The sequence below is a fragment of the Rhinopithecus bieti genome, unplaced genomic scaffold (genome assembly GCF_001698545.2).
Source record: "Rhinopithecus bieti isolate Rb0 unplaced genomic scaffold, ASM169854v2 scaffold_6709, whole genome shotgun sequence".
Classification (NCBI taxonomy): Eukaryota; Metazoa; Chordata; class Mammalia; order Primates; family Cercopithecidae; genus Rhinopithecus; species Rhinopithecus bieti.
The window spans coordinates 56369-65946 of record NW_016805123.1 but is presented as its reverse complement, the minus strand read 5'-3'; positions in this window follow the sequence as shown (position 1 = coordinate 65946).

The following is a 9578-nucleotide window of genomic DNA, read 5'->3' as shown; positions in this document are numbered from 1 at the left end:
GAAAAATAAAAAGTGACAGGACAACAACCAGAACATTTCCCACTCCCTGAACAATCTTACCACCCTACCTTAGCTACACCTGTCACACCCTACTAGATATCTACACTGAATCATCTACATATTCACCCACTCCCAAACAACTCCCACTGTCTTTGAAGCTACCGAAAGGAACAAGACAAAATTCAGGCTCACCTTATCCTTTCCCCTTCCTTTTCTCTCACAGGTAGACATCCTTTCTCTACTTGAATACCTGGCAACGATTGTCCCTTACAAGATAAAGTCTTTACAAAATAAAGTCTACATTTCTAGCACACTGCAGTGAGTGGCAAATTTTGTTGTAAAGCACCAGAGAGTAAATATTTTAGGGTTTGTTAGCCACCTATGGTCTTTGTCACATATTCTTTTTTTTCCCAACAATTCCCTAAAATGTAAAACAGTTCTCTACACAGACTCCACAAAATGGGAGTGGGAAATATTTGGCCTACAAGTCGTGGTTTGCTGACCCCTGTGTTGAGGAAAAGAACTCTGTAAAATATTTGAAGAGATGGATTCCAAGCCAAAGTCCTAAGCAGTTTCCAGCTTGAGTTTTCCTTAGTGATTTTGGGGGCCCAAGATATTTTCCTTTCACAATGTACATTGGTTCTGTCTTGAAAAGCAGGTCAACACGAAGGGTGGGGAGGGAGGGAGCTTCCAGATCATAGGTGGATTCAAAGACGTTCTAATTGGCAATTGGTTGAAAAAGTTACTATCTAAAAACCTGGAATCAATGGAATCAATAGAAGGGAATGTCTAGGTTGATACGGGGTTGCAGAGACCAAGGTCCTTATTACACAGATGAAGCTTCCAAGTAACAGGCTTCAGAGAAAATAGATTGTAAATGTTTCTGATCAGAGTTTTAAAGTGCCAGACTCTTAGATAATTCTCTCCTGAATCAGAGAAAAGACCTGGAAAGGGAAGGTGATGCTCGACATAATGTAGATTTTTCCCCACAAGAGACAGCTTTACAGGACTATTTCAAAACATGTCAAAGATATATTTTAGGATAAAATACTTCAATTTATTTCAGGGCCTGCTATCGGTCAAGTGATGCTATACTAGAGTCAGGTAGGAATTTGGTGCCTTTTTTTTTTGAGACAGAGTCTCGCTCTGTCGCCCAGGCTGGAGTGCAGTGGCGCGATCTCAGCTCACTGCAAGCTCCACCTCCCGGGTTCACGCCATTCTCCTGGTTCAGCCTCCCGACTGGCTGGGACTACAGGCGCCCGCCACCAAGCCCGGCTAGTTTTTTGTATTTTTTAGTAGAGACGGGGTTTCACCGTGTTAACCAGGATGGTCTCAATCTCCCGACCTCGTGATCCGCCCGTCTCGGCCTCCCAAAGTGCTGGGATTACAGGCTTGAGCCACCGCGCCCGGCCAGAATTTGGTGTCTTATTGCTACAAAGAGTCTGTTTGGTCAGTCTTAAGATCTCTGTTTTAATGTTAACGCTGGTCAGTTGTGCCTGAATTCCAGAGGGAGGAGGGTATCATGAGGCATGTCCTGAACTGGTTTTTCAGGTTAACTTTAGAATGCTCTTGGCCAAGAGGAGGGGTCCATTTAGTTGGCTGGGGACTTAGAATTTTATTTTTGGTTTACAGCTGGCATATAGGACTCTTCACATTTTGGACCCAAATTACCTCTCTGGTCTCCTACTGCAGCTTGCTTCAAGATTCCTTCTCTTCTAGGCCTACTAAACTTACTAAGTTTTCTGAATACACATTGCTTTTTCCAACCTCCATGGCTTGGCTCATGCTCTTTCCTCTGTCTTCAAACAATGGCTCTTATCTGCCTGGCAACACACAAACATGCATTTTTTTTTATTTTCTTTTTTGAGATAGTCTTACTTTGTCACCCAGGCTGCAGTGCAGTGGCATGAAGAAGGTGGCTCACTGTGGCCTCAACTTTCTGGGCTCAAGGGATTCTCCTGCCTCAAGCCTCCCCAAGTAGCTGGGACTACAGGTGCATGCCACCATGCCTGGCTAATTATTTGTATTTTTTGTAGAGATGGATTTTTGCCATCTTGCCCAGGCTGGACTTGAACTCCTGAGCTCAAGCAGTCTGCCCGCCTCAGCCTCCCAGTGCTGAAATTACAGGCATGATCCACCACATCCAGCCCAGAAATGTTTTAAGATGCATCTTAGAAAGTAAATTCTACGGTTTTTTTCTATTTCTCCCAAAGACCTCCCTACCTACCTTGTGTTGAATTTCAAGCAGGCAGTTCAGCATTTTGACTAAGCATTTGGATGGACTTTGGGATCAGCCGGACGTGAGTTCAAATTCCAGCTCTGGGCCAGGTACAGTAGCTCATGCCTGTAATTCCAGCACTTTGGGAGGCTGAGGTGGGTGGATCACGAGGTCAGGCATTCAAGACTAGCCTGACCAACATGGTGAAACCCCGCCTCTACTAAAAATACAGAAATTAGCCAGTGTGCTGGCACATGTGTAATCCCAGCTACTCAGGAGGCTGAGGCAGAAGAATCGCTTGAACCTGGGAGGCAGAGGTTGCAGTGAGCCAAGATCGCACCACTGCACTCTAGCTTGGGCGACAGAGCAAGACTCCATCTAAAAAAAAAAAAATTCCAGCTCTATCCTTCCTAGTTTTGTCTTTGGAAAAGGTGTACAAACTAAGAATAAAATTCCAAGCCCCACAACGGACTGAACTGACCATCTCTTGGCCAACGGGACTGCAGAATAATCTTGAAAACTGAGTTCTCAGCCATGATGGGATAAGAGATTAGCTATCCCTCGTTATACCCCAACGCTGGGTAACCACAGTTAGGCTTTCTTCCCTAAAGGCTGAACAGAAACCTGCCTTTTCAAAGGACTCCACCATTGATTGATATCAACTAACTGCCTGCTGCTGCTCCTCCTTTTTCACCTGATAAGAGATTACTTATGATGGGCCGGACACAGTGGCTCACGGCTGTAATCCCAACACTTTGGGAGGCCGAGGTAGGCAGATACCTGAGATCAGGAGTTGGAGACTAGGCTGGCCAACATGGTGAAACCCCGTTTCTACTAAAAATACAAAAATTAACCAGGTATGGTGGCGGGCACCTGTAATCCCAGCTACTCAGGAGGCTGAGGCAGGAGAATCGCTTGAACCCGGGAGGTGGAGGTTTCAGTGAGCCGAGATCACACCACTGCATTCCAGCCTGGGTGACAAGAGTGAAACTCCATCTCAAAAAAAAGGATATCACTTACCACGGAGTGGTTCTGGCCAGTCTATGGACAATGCACAGTAAGGGTTTTCCTGTATTCTGCTTCACCTTTTGAGGTAAGAGGGCCAAAAACTCCTACCTCAGATAATGCTAACACCTCCATGTTCCGTACATGGGTCTCACAGAGAGGGATAAAGATCAATTGCGCATGCACAGGTTTCTCTCATACATATTCGTGACCCCTCCTATAGTTTATTAAATATGTATATTTGACCACTCCATTCAGCATAAATTCCTGTTTCCTTTGCCCCTCCCTCAAAGTGTCTGTTTCTGGCTTCCGGCTGGAGACTATGCTTCCCATTCTATCAGAATGGTTACTCCGCAGGCTGCAACCCTTTATGAAAAATAAAGCTCTCCTTTCCAAATTTATAAACCTCATCATTTTCAGCTGACAGGTGTTAGCCTTTCTGACTTTCCAGTTCCTCCTCTCAAAACTTAGAAAGATGAATTGAACATAAGATAATAAACTCAAGTACCTAGAGTTTTGAATGTGGCTCATAATGAATATTCATTAAAGGTTAGCTTTTATTATTCAGTCATTCATTCATTTACCAAATGTTTATTGTGCACTTCCAAAGGGCTAGGCAATGTGCTAGGCACTGTCAGTGATTGATCAATAAACAAGATAAGCTAGTTATCTTCCTAGATGTTATGGAGTATTAGGGTTCTCCAAAGGGTCGGAACTAGTAGGATATACGTGTATATGAAAGGGAGTTTATTAAGGAAAATAGGCTCACACGATCACAAGGCAAAATCCCACAATAGGCCATCTGCAAGCTGGGGAAGGAAGAAGCCAGTAGTGGCTCAATCTGAGTCCAAAAGCTTCAAAAGCAAGGAAGCCAACAGTGCAGCCTTCAGTCTGTGGGTGAAGGCCCGAGAGCCCCCGAGAAACCACTGGCATAAGTCCAAGAGTCCAGAGGCTGAAGAACCTGGAGTCTGATGTCCAAGGGTGGGAGGAACGGAAGGAAGCATCCTGCATGAGAGAAGGATGAAAGCCAGAAGAGTCACGGCCAGACGTGGTGGCTCATGCCTGTAATCTGAACACTTTGGAAGGCCAAGGCAGGTGGATCACTTGAGGCCAGTTCAAGACCAGCCTGGCCAACATGGCGAAATGCTGTCTCTACTAAAACTGCAAAAATTGGCCAGACATGGTGGTGCATGCTTATGGTCCCAGCTACTCGGAAAGCTGAGGCAGGAGAATCGCTTGAAACCAGGAGGCTGAGGTTGCAGTGAGCCAAGATTGTGTCACTGCATTCCAGCCTGGGCAACAGAGTGAGACTCTGTCTCCAAAAAAAAAAAAAGAAAAAAGAAAGCCAGAAGCCAGAAAACTCAGCAAGCCAGCTGATCCCACCTTCTTCCACCTGCTTTGTTCTAGTCCTGCTGGCAGCCCATCAGTGGTGCCCACCCACATTGAGGATGGGTCTTCCTCTTCCAGCCCACTGACTCAAATGTCAGTCTTCTCTGGCAACACCCTCACAGATATACCCAGAAACATTCCTTTATCACCTATCTAGGCATTCTTCAATCTGATCAAATTGATACCTAATATTAACCATCACATACAGCATCAAAGTAAAACAAATAAATACAGATTGTAATTAGTGCTGGGAGAGAAATGTAAAGGGCCTAAGGCCTGACATACATAATCAATAGTCTATTGAATGAAGTCCCAAATTTAATTTAGACAACTATTTTGAGCTCTTTTGGCCTCCCTTAACTGCAAAATAAGGATTAGATTTCTAAACTCACTTCCAACTCCTAATCTTATTTTATTTTATTTTATTTTATTTTTTGAGACAGAGTCTCACTCTGTCACCCAGGCTGGAGTGCAGTGGCGAGATCTCAGCTCACTGCAACCTCTGCCTCCTGGGCTCAAGTGATTCTTCTGCGTCAGCCTCCCCAGTAGCTGGGACTACAGGCACCCACCACCATGCCCAGCTAATTTTTCTATTTTTAGTAGAGACAGGGTTTCACTATGTTGGCCAGGCTGGTCTCGAACCCCTGACCTCATGATCTGCCCACCTTGGCCTCCCAAAATGCTGGGATTACAAGAGCCCGCCACCACACCCGGCTAACTTTTGTATTTTTAGTAGAGCTGGGGTTTCACCATGTTGGCCAGACTGGTCTCCAACTCCTGACCTCAGGTGATCCGCCCACCTCAACCTCCCAAAGTGCTGGGATTACAGGCGTGAGCCACCGCCTTCAGCCCATGATAAGTGATCTCTTATCAGGTGAAAAAGGAGGAGCAGCAACAGGCAATTAGGTGATATCAATCAATGGTGGAGTCCTTTGAAAAGGCAGGTTTCTGTTCAGCCTTTAGGGAAGAAAGCCTAACTGTGGTTACCCAGGGTTGGGGTATAACGAAGGACAGCTAATCTCTTATCCCATCATGGCTGAGAACTCAGTTTTCAAGATTATTCTGCAGTCCCGTTGGCCAAGAGATGGTCAGTTCAGTCCGTTGTGGGGCTTGGAGTTTTATTTTTAGTTTATGCACCTTTTCCAAAGACAAAGCTAGGAAGGACAGAGCCGGAATTTTTTTTTTTTTTTTTAGATGGAGTCTTGCTCTGTCGCCCAAGCTGGAGTGCAGTGGTGCGATCTCTGCTCACTGCAACCTCCACCTCCTCAGTCTCCCAGGGTGCTGGGATTACAGGCGTGAGCCACCGCACCCAGCCTCCAACTCTCAACTCCCAATTCTATGTGTGATATTCCATAGGCAATTCTGCTATTCTCCATCTCCCTGCCCAAAGTACCAGTGTTAGCAAGAACTCTAGAGATCCCAGCTACCCTCCTAAGGTTTCTGTTATGTACTAAATTGTGTCCCCTCAAAATTTATATGCGAAGCCCTACCCACCGATGGAGACAGGGCCCTTAAGGAAGTAATTAATGTTAAATGAGATAGTAAGGATGGAATCCTAATCCAACAGGACGGTGCCCTTACAAGGAGAGTCAGTGCCACCTCATCAGTGCCACCCTCATCTACCAGAGAGCTCTCCCTCTCTCCATGGGCACACAGAGAAGAGGCCATGTGAGGACACAGTGAGAAGACAGTCATCTGCAAACCAGGAAGAGAGTCCTCAGCAGAACCCAGCCCGGCCGGCACCTTGATCTTGGACTGCCAGATTCTGGAACTGTGAGAAAATAAACAGCTGATTTTGTTTGTTTGTTTGTTTGCTTGCTTGTTTTTTGAGACAGAGTCTCACTTTATCACCCAGGCTGGAGTGCAGCAGTGAGATATCAACTCACTGCAACCTCTGTCTCCTGGTCCGAGCAATTCTGCCACAGCCTTCCCAGTAGCTGGGACTACAGGAGCATGCAACCACACCTGGCTAATTTTTGTATGTTTTCAGAGACAGGGTTTCACCATGTTGGCCAGGCTGGTCTCGAACTCCTCACCTCAGGTGATCCACCCACCTCGGCTACCCAATGTGCTGGGATTTCAGATGTGAGCCACCGCACCCGGCTAAATGTCTGTTGTTTATAAGCCAACTGCCTGTAATATTTTTTTATGGCAGTGCAGGCAGGCTAATACAGTTCCTCAGCTGCTTTCTGCTCTCTGTGTGTTTAGGGATTCCCCAGGTACTAACCAGAAGTTCAAGCTAGGGGTTGGAGAAGGAAGGTCACACATACAGAAGCAAGAACCTCAACCCCTAGAATTGTTATGAAAATCAAATAAAATGCTATTTGTAAGTAGTCTTCCTGTGCTGGACTAAATTAAAAGAACTTTGCAGCTCTCCCTCTCCCCATGTTTCCTCAGCCTCTGGAATCAAGGGCCTTTATCTCTTCTTCCTGTTCTGGACCAAGGCTTACCCATTAGTTCCATTTCTCTTAACTTTTCTGGCAACCTCATTTCAAGACTCAAATAGTTATTTAAGACACTGGGCTTTCATCAGTGGCACCCTCATCTACCACTACAGATGTTCATAATTCAAATATCTACAAGTGGTGTTTGTTTGTTTGTTTGCTTTGAGACAGAGTCTCACTCTGTCACCCAGACTGGAGTGCAGTGGCACAATCTCAGCTCACTGCAAACTCTGCCTCCTGGGTTCAAGCAATTCTCCTGCCTCAGCCTCCTGAGTAGCTGGGACTACAGGCGTGTGCCACCACACTCGGCTAATTTTTGTACTTTTAGTACAGATGGGAATTTCACCATGTTGACCAGGCTGGTCTCGAACTCCTGACCTCAGGTGATCCGGCTGCCTCGGCCTTCCAAAACGCTGGGATTACAGGCATGAGCCATCGTGCCCGGTCTCCATAAGTGTTTTTTGAAGGGGGAAGGGGGACTAGTAGTTATTAACTCCCAGAAGACACCTGGGCCACTATGTAAATAAATTGACTCCTTCCCAAACCGTATCAGCATTCCAAGAGGGAGAAAGCTTGTGCAAAACTTATTTTGTAAATGAACTTGTTCCACCCTAATCCTAACACAGTGGGGCCCACTCACCCCACATTTACATGATTTTAAATGTCCTAAGTGACTCTTCAAAGGACTGAGATAATTAGGCGGGGACAGTGGCTCACGCCTGTAATCCCAACACTTTGGGAGGCCAAGGCGGGTGGATCACTTGAGGTGAGGAGTACGAGACCAGCCTGGCCAACATGGTGAAACCCCATCCCTACTTAAAAAAAAAAAAAAAAAAATTATTAGCTGGGCGTGGTGCTGGGCACCTGTAATCCCAGCTACTCGTAAGGCTGAGGCAGGGAGAATTGCTTGAACCCGGGAGGTGGAGGTTGCAGTGAGCCAAGATCGCGCCACCGCACTGCAGCCTAGGCGATAGAGCGAGACTCCATCTCAAAATAAACAAACAAACAAACAAATGAAGGGCTGAGATAATTGCTATTGAAGAAAGTGTGGTAAAACTGACACTGCATATACTAGTATATTAGAGTGTAAACAGGTACAAATTCTAGTAATGTGAATATACAGTCTTAAAGATGCCCGTATATTTTGCCTCAATAATCTCACTTAAAAGTCAATGCCAAAACCGGGCACGGTGATTCACACCTGTAATCCTAGCACTTTGGGAGGTTGAGGCAGGAGGCTTGCTTGAGCCCAACCATTTGAGACCAGCCTGGGAAACATAGCAAGACCCCATCTCTCAAACAAACAAACAAACAAAAAACAAAGAAAATTATAAAGAAAAATCAGCGCCAGCTGGTCGTGGTGACTCATGCCTGTAATCCCAGCACTTTGGGAGGCTGAGGCAGGTGAATTACCTGAGGTTGGGAGTTCAAGACCAGCCTGACCAACATGGTGAAATCCAGTCTACTGAAAATACAAAATTAGCCAGGCATGGTCGTGCACACCTGTAGTCCCAGCTGCTGGGGATGTGGAAGCAGGAGAATCGCTTGAACCCGGGAGGCGGAGGTTGCAGTGAGCCGAGATCACACCACTGCACTCCAGCCTGGGTAACAAGAGTGAAATTCAGTCTAAAAAAAAAAAAAAAAGAAAGAAAAGAAAACTCAGTGTCAAAAAGGAAGAGGAGCATAAGGGTTGAAAAGCTACCTATTGGGTACTATGTTTATTATTTGGGTGATAGGTTCAATAGAAGCCCAAACCTCAACATTATGCAGTATATCCATGTAACAAACCTGCACATGAGCCTTGGAATCTGAAATTTAAAAAAAAGAATACAACCTATATGATAAAATTTAAAATAAAATAAATCAGTGCCCAAAATTGTGTGAAGAATCCTTATGCTTAAAGATATTTATTGCAAAGTTGGTTTTTTGGGGGTGTTTTTGTTTGTTTGAATTTTTTTTTCATAATGAAAAGGAATAGAAACAATAGGGGAAATGGAAAGTGTCCAACAATAGATGAATAGTTGAGGAAATTATGGAATGTTATGTTTAGAAAGACTGTAGGGCCAGGCATGGTGCCTAACGCTGTAATCCCAGCACTTTGGGAGGATAAGGCATACAGATCACCTAAGGTCAGGAGTTTGAGACCAGCCTGGCCAACATGGTGAAACCGTGTCTCTACTAAAAATACCAAAATTAGCGGGGCATGGTGGCACGTGCCTATAATCTCAGCTACTCAGGAGGCTGAGGCAGAAGAGTCACTTGAACTCGGGAGGCGGAGGTTGCAGTGAGCAGAGATCGATCTACTGCACTCCAGCCTGGGCGACACAGCGAGACTCTGTCTAAAAAAAAAAAAAAGAAAAAAAAATATTGTAATAGCAGGAAAATGCTTAAGTGAAAAAAATTGTATACCAAATTATATACAGTTTTATTGTGTTATTTTATTTTATTTTATTTTATTTTATTTTATTTTATTTTATTTTGAGGCAAGGTCTCACTTTGTTGCCCAGTCTGGAGTGCAGTAG